Source organism: Ruditapes philippinarum, unplaced genomic scaffold (genome assembly GCF_026571515.1).
Source record: "Ruditapes philippinarum isolate M1 unplaced genomic scaffold, ASM2657151v2 ctg1364_1_1_1_1, whole genome shotgun sequence".
Taxonomy (NCBI): Eukaryota; Metazoa; Mollusca; class Bivalvia; order Venerida; family Veneridae; genus Ruditapes; species Ruditapes philippinarum.
In genome coordinates, this window is record NW_026852649.1 from 293,559 (window position 1) to 303,499 (window position 9,941).

The 9,941-nt window shown below is 32.5% G+C and overlaps 1 long non-coding RNA gene across 1 annotated transcript; it reads right to left on the minus strand.

Annotated features, from left to right (window-relative positions):
• Positions 1–1,520: 1,520 nt before the first annotated feature.
• LOC132720102 (uncharacterized) lies at positions 1,521–7,193 on the minus strand. The gene is made up of 2 exons (XR_009624303.1): positions 5,941–7,193; positions 1,521–5,574 (listed from the first exon to the last, which is right to left on the minus strand). It is a non-coding gene; the product is annotated as an uncharacterized LOC132720102 (long non-coding RNA).
• Between the last annotated feature and the right edge of the window lie 2,748 nt (positions 7,194–9,941).

A 9,941-nucleotide genomic window follows, 5' to 3' on the forward strand; every position in this document is an offset into this window, starting at 1 on the left:
CCCTTAACCTTATTGATTTTTTGGTCACTAGGTCAAAAGTAAGTCATAATAACCTGGTCACATGACTATATGGCTGCCGATAGGGGGCATACATGTTTTACAAACATATCTTGTTCCTTTAAATTTTTAGATGCTTTAAAATATTTTCTGAAGTAGATCCGCCCTCTAAGCTCAAGAGGGAAAGCATCAGATTGGTAACCCAGGGGTTGCTGATTCGATCCTCGGACGAGTTGCAATTTGTTGCAATTTCTTCATGACTAAATTAAGACTTACAGGTCATTTGTCTCTCAGCGCTGATTTATAAATCATCTGGGATAAGTAGTCAATCACTTGCCCAAAATGGAAATTACTAGTAGTTGTTAGCCAGGAATGTAGGTTAGATAAATCGACCGCCGGGATGTGGCAGCTACTAATGATTATGCGCTACATAATTTGCTTCCGCTTCTTGCTGTTCATGCATTTCCTCAAATACTTAAAATTTGAGCCGCGCCACGACAAAACCAACATAATGGGTTTGCGTAAGCATGGATCCAGACCAGCCTGCGCATCCGCGCAGTCTGATCAGGATCCATGCTCTTCTACAAACCCTATTACAAGTAGATAAATTGATAGCGAACAGCATGGACCCTGATCAGATTGCGCGGATGCGCTGGCTGGTCTTGATCCATGCTGGTCGCAAACCCACTATGTTGGTTTTTTCGTGGCGCGGCTTAAATTTTATTAAATACACAAGTGTATGCCCGTGATTCAACCACAACTTAAGATAATTACATGTAGTATGGTTTTCGAATTAATGCTAGGAAACGAAGTATCTATACACTTAAATATATAAGGGTTATATATTTAAGGGTTATTGTTTCATTCTGTACAGTGAAATGTAAGCAGAATCATTTTCAAAATATTAACATGCATACACCTTCCACTCTTGGAAGACATTTCAATGGGTGTCCTGAATAAACACTGGTACAGAGGACGCGTAAAAGTTTTAGGGTCTCAAACCATATTAGCTATTATGTTCAACAAAGTTTGTTATACGGATTTAATTTATTTGTAAATATATATTGCCTTAAGATGTTATCTGTGAATAGAATTGTGGAATTTAGCAAAATTCATTTACACTTATATTTAGTACTCATTGTATAACTGTAAAATCAATTTAAAATATATATACATAAAAGTCTGCCGGTAGAATCTAGAGCGACCTATTCCATAGCTGCAGTTAATATTTTGACTGTTCTTACTGATAATAAATCATTTTGGTATGCATTCATATGGTAAAGATAATTGTACGAACTAGGGCGCTACCGATGTTTTTGCGGTTTGTTGAAGGGGAAAACTGGCTCTGCTTGTGGAGAAAAACCTCGGGGTGCCCATTCGTGGATTAAGTTAATCACTGGCGGGTGAAACCCTTCATAGATCGTGCTGAATAGATTTCTCGACATGAAAGAATTCGAAGTAACTGTCTTTATTCAAACCCACAACCATGAGATGCAAAATGATTTGTAAATGATAATAAAATAATAAATTCAACATTTATTCAGCTTCCAAAGTTTATAATTACAAAATTTTGCTAAATTAACATTCAAAAATAACTTGCTAACTATAGAAACATACTAACATTAGCTAAATTTTCTACCATATCAAAAATAATAAACTGTGAATAGATTGCCCCGGACACCGCCTTGACAAAGCTTCGACACTTTCAATGACATTAATAATATATATCGTCAATAGATGAAGACTAATGAGAAAATGTCAAAATGACATTGACTCCTCAAAGTTTATGTAGGCTTGAATGTCTTAAAATATCAGTCAATAAAAAGAGACGTCATGAGATACGGTGGGTCAGAAAAAACGGAACGAACAATTCGAATACTACATATATACCCCCCCCCCCCCCCCTTGGCGGGATATCTGTTAAGCGGTGCCATAAGAATCGCCTTTTACTTAAGGATCACCTACCTATTATACAAAACCTAAATGACATTTTTTTTTTTCAAATGCGTATACATTCAATATTGTTAAAGTATTATTTATTATCAAATATTATTTCAGCTAACATCTAAATCTAGTGAAAGATGCGACAACAATATATATAATCATTTTGATCAATGAAATACTGACCTTTACCATTGAGATGTGATTCATATCAATGTCTAAGATGAACTACGGACTTCAAATTAAAGTCCGTGTTTTTCGAAATAGAATGAAATAATATTTGTTGTGAAGAAATAAGGAAAATACCTAACTATGAGGTCAGAATTATAAGCATATGCTGAACTTCCCCCTTTGCAATAAGTTATTTAACATATTTTACATATTTACTTAAAGGCGTATGCTAAAGTTACATATAGAAATATAATAATACTACATTATTACATAATTATAATAGAATTTGTTTAAACATTGCACGATCTGAGAATATAATAACAGAAGCATTGTGAGCGGAAAACAGGTCAGCAGCTTCGTTTTCGGGTGATGTGCCCTTGAATTTTGTTTTATCAAGTCATTTCAAGGGCAGATATTTTACACGTATATTTTACAAATCTTTTTATTTCTACTGGTTTATGTTTTTCATTTTATCCTTAGTTGCAATACGACATTTCATGGAATTCAATTAACCATTTGTTTTCCCTTCATTCAGTTTAAATTAATAGTCTGAATATTCACGATTTTTTATGAAGTTGGCAAAGAATTTAATTAATAAAGAAAAAAAAACTTTACTTATTACCGATTCTTGAAATTTTGCACAATCATTCGAAAGCAAGTTAGCTACAGAATAAGGCCTTGCTAATCACCTGCCCTTGAAAGAAGCAAAATTCTAAAATTCAAGTGAAAAAAAACTGGAAAACGAAATATATTTGACCTGAAATTTCTCTATTATCTTCCTCTACAAGCATACAGTTTAAATGTATTTGATTTTCTTTTTTTTAATCAAATTCTTTTTTTCAAATGATATCATATTGATTGCTATAGTATGTACCATTTATTGTATTTCAAATGCAACCTAATTTATGCACATCTTATAACTATTATTGCGACAATGTTGGAAGGGCCAACACTCTAATGTTGTTAAAACTTGTGGTCCGACCCTTTTGCTTTTTCCAACTAAAAGCATCCTTATAAATACAATGTACAATGTACTGTAAATTTATTTGATAACGTTTTGTCTTATCTGTGCATATATCTGTTTTGTATAGAAACAAAATAAAACAAAAATAAAATATGATTAAACTTAAACAAATATTAAATAAATTATATTATGTAGTTTTTTATTTTTTTTTATGTGTTTATGTGTAACCGTAGCATACGCCTTTAAGATATATAAATTTTAACACTATATATATACATATTCGTTAATAACCATTTGTCTACATTTATCTATAGTTGATAACATTACCATGAATAATGGCATTATAAGAACATTAACATTATAAACAAATATCCTAGCACCCTAAACTATTATAGTTTAATTTCCCATGTATATAATTCAGTATGAAAGAAGACATTTCTTAATACAAATACATGTACATACAAATCAATACATATTAATACACAGCTAAATCATTACTTGTATGTCTGAAAAGATGAATTAAGAAATATTTCGATACCAAACTTCAAACGGACTAACATTTGAGCCGCGTCACGACAAAACCAACATAATGGGTTTGCGACCAGCATGGATCCAGAGCAGCCTGCGCATCCGCGCAGTCTGATCAGGATCCATGCTGTTCGCTTACCAACCGTATAACAAGTAGAGAAACTGCTAGCGAACAGTATGGATCCTGATCAGACTGCGCGGATGCGCAGGCTGGTCTGGATCCATGCTGGTCGCAAACCCATTAAGTTGGTTTTGTCGTGACGCGGCTCATTTGTTCTCACTTATCCGATAGTTTATGTTCACTTTCATACTAGAAAATTATGAAAGTAAAACACGCCGATACTACAAATTCAAATACTTTATGTTACATTTATAAAACAATTTACAATAAAGATAATACTATAACATTAGGCACCATGTTCACCAGGACCAAGATCGGAAATTATACTATGTTTGACTTAACCATTTGCATGCTGGGAAAATTTTCGTTTGCTGAAGATGTCGTCTGCTGAATGTTTTGATTTTATCAATTTTTTTCACCAAAAGGTGACTTTGTGGTAACCGGCGTCTGATCTAGTAACAAACTGTTTTCCAAAGACTTGTGTAGGCAAAGGACTTGAAAATGACATTGGTTGACTATGTATAAGTAAAATACATTTTGTCTAGATTTCAAAGATGACTTTTTCTTCAAAATGGTCTCTTCAAATCAGTAAAAATTAAAATTAAGATCACTTAATCCTCATTTATTTTCCTTATGAGCACAAAACTAGTAACTTTATAATTTCATATTATACATGTATTACAAATAATACAAATTACAATAACAATTGGTATTATTAACCAATCGCATTGTATATATACCGTTGATAACTTATAAAATAGCATTACTTGACCGGAAATGTGAGACGTTTTAAACAACGTTAACGAATCCAGTCACGTATCCTGTCCCATTGTTTTAACAATGATAAACATTTTAAGCACAAGCGGCAAATAACTATCACATACCACCTTTACACAAGTATCTATATTTCCAAGCAGTCCTACACCCCGCACAGTCTGACCAAGACTGTTATTTGCCTCTTACATATTAAATGTCATTAAGATATCAGTGGGCAACTATAGATTTAGAATAGGGAAAGAAAATTATACAAATGTATCGGTAAAAATATTCATTAGAAACAAGAAATTGCAATAAAAATATTCAAATTTACACATGTTATAATATATATAAATAAATTATTATTACTCTAGTTTGTTTTATTTCCAAACATTTTATTTTATAACATATTGCCTTACAGTATACATCATTAATTTTGTATTTTGTTCCATATGAATGCTTGCCTCATATACAGAAAACATACAAAATATTTGTAATAAGTTTTTATATATGCATTATTGTGTATTTTTCATATGTTATTAAGAATGATATTATCTGAATACCAAAACAGTTGAACAATTACAATGCATCAACATATATAGACTATATAGTTAAACGACGAAAACATATTTGAGCCGCGTCACGACAAAACCAACATAATGGGTTTGCGACCAGCATGGATCCAGACCAGCCTGCGCATCCGTGCAGTCTGATCAGGATCCATGTTGTTCATTTATCAGTTTCTCTACTTGTAACAGCATGGATCCTGATCAGACTGCGCGGATGCGCTGCTGGTCGGAAACCTATTATGTTGGTTTTTGTCATGACGCGGCTCATATTTTCATCTTCAAACTGGTAATCATCTACAGTCAAAAACGTGTAAAAGGACCACCCTGAGAGAAAACATGTTATATTTATTTAGTTTTATATAATGCATATTATCAGACATTAAGGTGTAGTTTACTAATTGTTATAGAGACAGATGACAATGGATACAATCAAGGTCTTTTACTCATTTTTGACTGTGTGAATTTGGAATGAACTCGACATTATTTTCCTGGTGTAACACATTATTTGACCACCTCCACTTTGCCGTCTGAAACAAAGAGAAAATATTAACTTATTGTTTTTTCTTGTATTAATGTTAGTGGAATGGCCTTAAAGCAATAAAGCATGTGTGATACAGAAAGGAGGTCTGTACTAGTTTCATATTAAAAACTCTTTATACAATCAGGGCTTCAAAATTAATATTCATCTAGATTTCCTCTTCATTACATGTAGGTAAGAACGGCACACCAAGTTCTAGTTGTTTTCAAAACGAGGAAAACGTTATCGACACTATTTGCATGCTTAGCAGGTGTCCGGTACCTTCAGTGCTTTGATTAACCATAAGAGACAATGGCGTTAAAACGGACCGTAGTGAGAAATAAGAACATAAAAATAAGTAACTGAATTATATTACCATCTGGTAATTCTACTTCATCATAAGATCTCGGCGCTCTCTTCGGGGCTGAAACAAAAATCAAAACTTTTATACAGTTGTATAACGGAATGTCGTTCCTGTTGTTGTTATAGACGCTAAGTCTATGAAGAATTTGAAAACCAGCAGAAAATATACTTCATCTAACCACTAAATGTGTCAAGAAACGTACATCTTGAGGTCATTTATTTTATTTATTAGACATTGCTGACCAGAGAGGATCAAAATGGGAACTACTGGTTGGTAAATTAGATCAACAAATAAACGCTAGATAACATACAATGTCTCGACTTATCCCGAAATATAATTAATTCTTATTTGCGAAAAATTCAAATGTATACAAAATAATGAAAAATAAATCCAAAAGCTAAAAATATTCTAACATTTTTTTTTAAAGTGTGGTGGCAGAGATCTCCGTACCGTCTAATCAAAATCAGCCCTCTTGGCTATTCTGTCAGTACATAATTTGAACCTGTCCCTCAAAATTAAAAATGGTTTTGTTCAAATTGGAAGATAGACAAGTCTATTTAAAAGATTTAAGGCCCATTATACCTTTCAAATGCTATCAATATTATTTTTCAAACACTTTTTATTTTTAGTATCATATGTTATAGTTCCTTTAATATACTCATTTGTCATGAAACATACAGCATAGAATTCAAGTTTTTTCCTATAAATACAGTATTTATTTTCATTGAGTGGTATGAAAATAAATAGTTCACGTGTGGCGGTAGCCACAAATGAAATATGATAATTTTCATATCACAAGATGAAAATAAATCCTGTATGTATAGAAAAGAACTTGAATTTTCTGTTTAGTACGTACTTTTTCTCCTATATAACCTTACAATTCTTAAGAATTCTCCTTTGATTTTTGTGTATTGTCTGAATTGAGAAGAAAGTATTCGACAAATTACCAATAAAAAAAACCGGAAAATATGTTTCACTGCAGTGAAAAATAAATTCTAACAGTGAAAATACGTAAAATAAAAATACGCATTAAAATTAACAACGTTTTTCAATATTTCATTTATAACTTTAAAAGACATGAATATCTTTTGCTACACTGTTGACAATTGGTATAACTATAGTGAATAAGTCTTTTGTAAGTTTACATTTTGCTTCCTTTATGACACAATCCTGCTACTTTCTTCAGTTATTAAACATCTAGCATGCTCTAAATATTAAAACATTATTAAACACAGTTTGACATTTCTACGCATGATTTGCTTTTAAGCTATTTTTATAATGCAGAAAATTATGATAACATTTTATGCATTATTATATAATTTTATGTCATATTTCTTTTTCATATGTTCATGTATTTTTGTATAAGTTTTTATGTAATATTTCTTTGTCTTGCGTTTTTCATTTCAACTCTAAATTAGATAACATTTTACACATTCTGCATTTATTTTAATCAAAGTATATTTCGGCTTAGCAAAACAAACATCCTTAACCATCTTTGTTGAAGAAAACGTGCTAAAATATTTTTCACACATTGAAGCCAAATTGTTTGTTTGCTACTGATAGCTAGTCAGACTTCAGCTTTTAGCACCTTTGACATTTCCTCTAACTTCAAAGATTTTGTCGCTTAGAAATCAAATTAAGCCCTTTGGCTTTGCTTAGCAGGTTATTAAAAACACATTTTTTGTTAAAACTCCTTCTCTGTATTGTTTGGACTGTTTGGCAGATTGAGTAACTCTCCTGGTAGCCTTCCATAAAAAGGACTGTACTTGCAGTCAAAGTTACATTCGCTCACTGTAACTTTGACAAAGAAGTTTATTAATAAATTGTGATTCAACAGTCTTTTAAGTTTGTGGATTTATTATTCCAGGTATGTTGAGTTTCTCATTGTTTATTTTTTTCTATTGTTATTCAATGTATTTTTCTATGTCAAGTACAAAACATATTTTTAGTCTAAGTATGTTGTAAAGATTTCTGCTATCATTCTAATAAAACTAATTAATTATTGTTAATCTTTTTATGACAAAAATTTGATATAATTATATATCTCTAGAAGTTGAAAATATAAATGAGATATATGTTATAATTGATTAAAATGAGTTATATGTATAAATAGATAATGGTTTACATCTTGCATTATGTTACTGTATATAAGTGTTTGATAATTCATAAACAATGTGAGTAAAACATGATTGTATGTTCATAAGTATGAATAGGTTCATCTGCCTTTCACAGCATAAGCGAGTTCTCTACATAAATAATTCTTATCTAATATTCCCCATAATTATTAAAGTCAATTCTTGTTTAACATCAGTAATGCAATTTCCATTATTTTTATCTAAGATGTTAGTTTTCAGTTATCATCCATATTTGCAATGATGTTGATTGTCTAAAAATTGAAATTTGTATCATTGTATTATATATTTACTGATTATACATTCGCTCACTGTAACTTTGACAAAGAAGTTTATTAATAAATTGTGATTCAACAGTCTTTTAAGTTTGTGGATTTATTATTCCAGGAATAATCCTAAGCCGTCCTTAATAGACGCACTATCCCAGTGTTATATTAATTGGTGGGGAACAGTGGTCGTTCTCACATGAACCCAGAAAACCGATATAACTTGCGGCGGCTACAGGAAACTGACCTGATAGAACCACGTGCTTCAGACTCCAGATCAGCACCAGCAACACCTGTAAGACCTCCCAGAAGGCAACAATCAAGCAGCACCCTAGCAACTCAGACCATTCAAGCCGTAAATACTCAGCCTACTGAAACTATGTCTGGACCTCAGCCATTTACGAATGCAAAATTAGAAGATTTCCTTGGTGATGGCTCTTCAGATGCAAGAACATGGATAGCAAGGTACGAACGTTATTGTACAAGGGCAAAATTTAATGATGACATGAAACTACAAGAGTTTCATACAGGTCTTAAAGGAAATGCTTCACTTTGGTTTGAGACAGAAGCTGAGAGTATTGACAATTATGCAGCCCTTAAGGCTGAGTTTCTGAAACGCTTTGCTAGTGAAGATGAACACCATATACCACGTGTTCAACAGTATGAAGAAGAAACTGCAGATGATTACTACTCACGGTACCTAAACAAGATACGTCACTGTCGTTTAGATGATGGGTACAAGGTTCATCTCTTTGTTGATGGACTTAAGAGTGACTTAAAACCTCTTGTGTTTATGAGTGAACCTAAGACATTAAATGAAGCTAGGAGAACAGCAATTCGCGCGGAACAAGCAAGGTCTCGACAGCCTACTGCTGATGTTTCTGCTGTATATGCTCAGCAGGATGAAAAATATGATAAACTTTGTAAACTTTTGGAACAAGCTATGGACATGAAACTAAAACAGGAAGCACCTCGTGAATATGACCAGCAACCAACACATTACAGACAACCTAATTATCATTCATACAACTATGGTCAACGACAACCTGAGACACACTATCAACCAAGGCAATCTTTCAATCAGCGTAGAGGCAACCGACAACAATCAAGGGAAGAGTGTCGCCACTGTGACGGTAAGGCTCTTAATTGTAGCTTCTCTGTTAATGGTAAATGTCCAGGGATAAGTATTATATGTAAGGGGTGTAACAAAAAGGGTCATTTTGCTAAAGCTTGTTACAGATGGTCCACTCAACAATAGGGATTCGCGCCTATCTACAGAAAATCTGTGGGTAGGCATAAAGGCAAAAACCAACATTACAGTGCTAAATCCAAACATTCTGAAAATTCATTTTCTGCTAAATCTGGTGCTAATGAGAAACAAAATTTTAAAGATGAAAAGTCCAGTGCTAATGAAAATATAAAAGTGAACATAATTGAAAATAGCAAAATTGAAACTGACAATGTCAGTGCTGATCAAGACATACCTACCATTGCTCTCATGAGTAATATTCATAAAAATACAGTTTTAGGTTACATAGGTGGCAAAAAGGTACAGTGTCTACTTGACACTGGTGCTTCTATATCTTGTATTTCAAATTCATTTTTGGGAAAAACA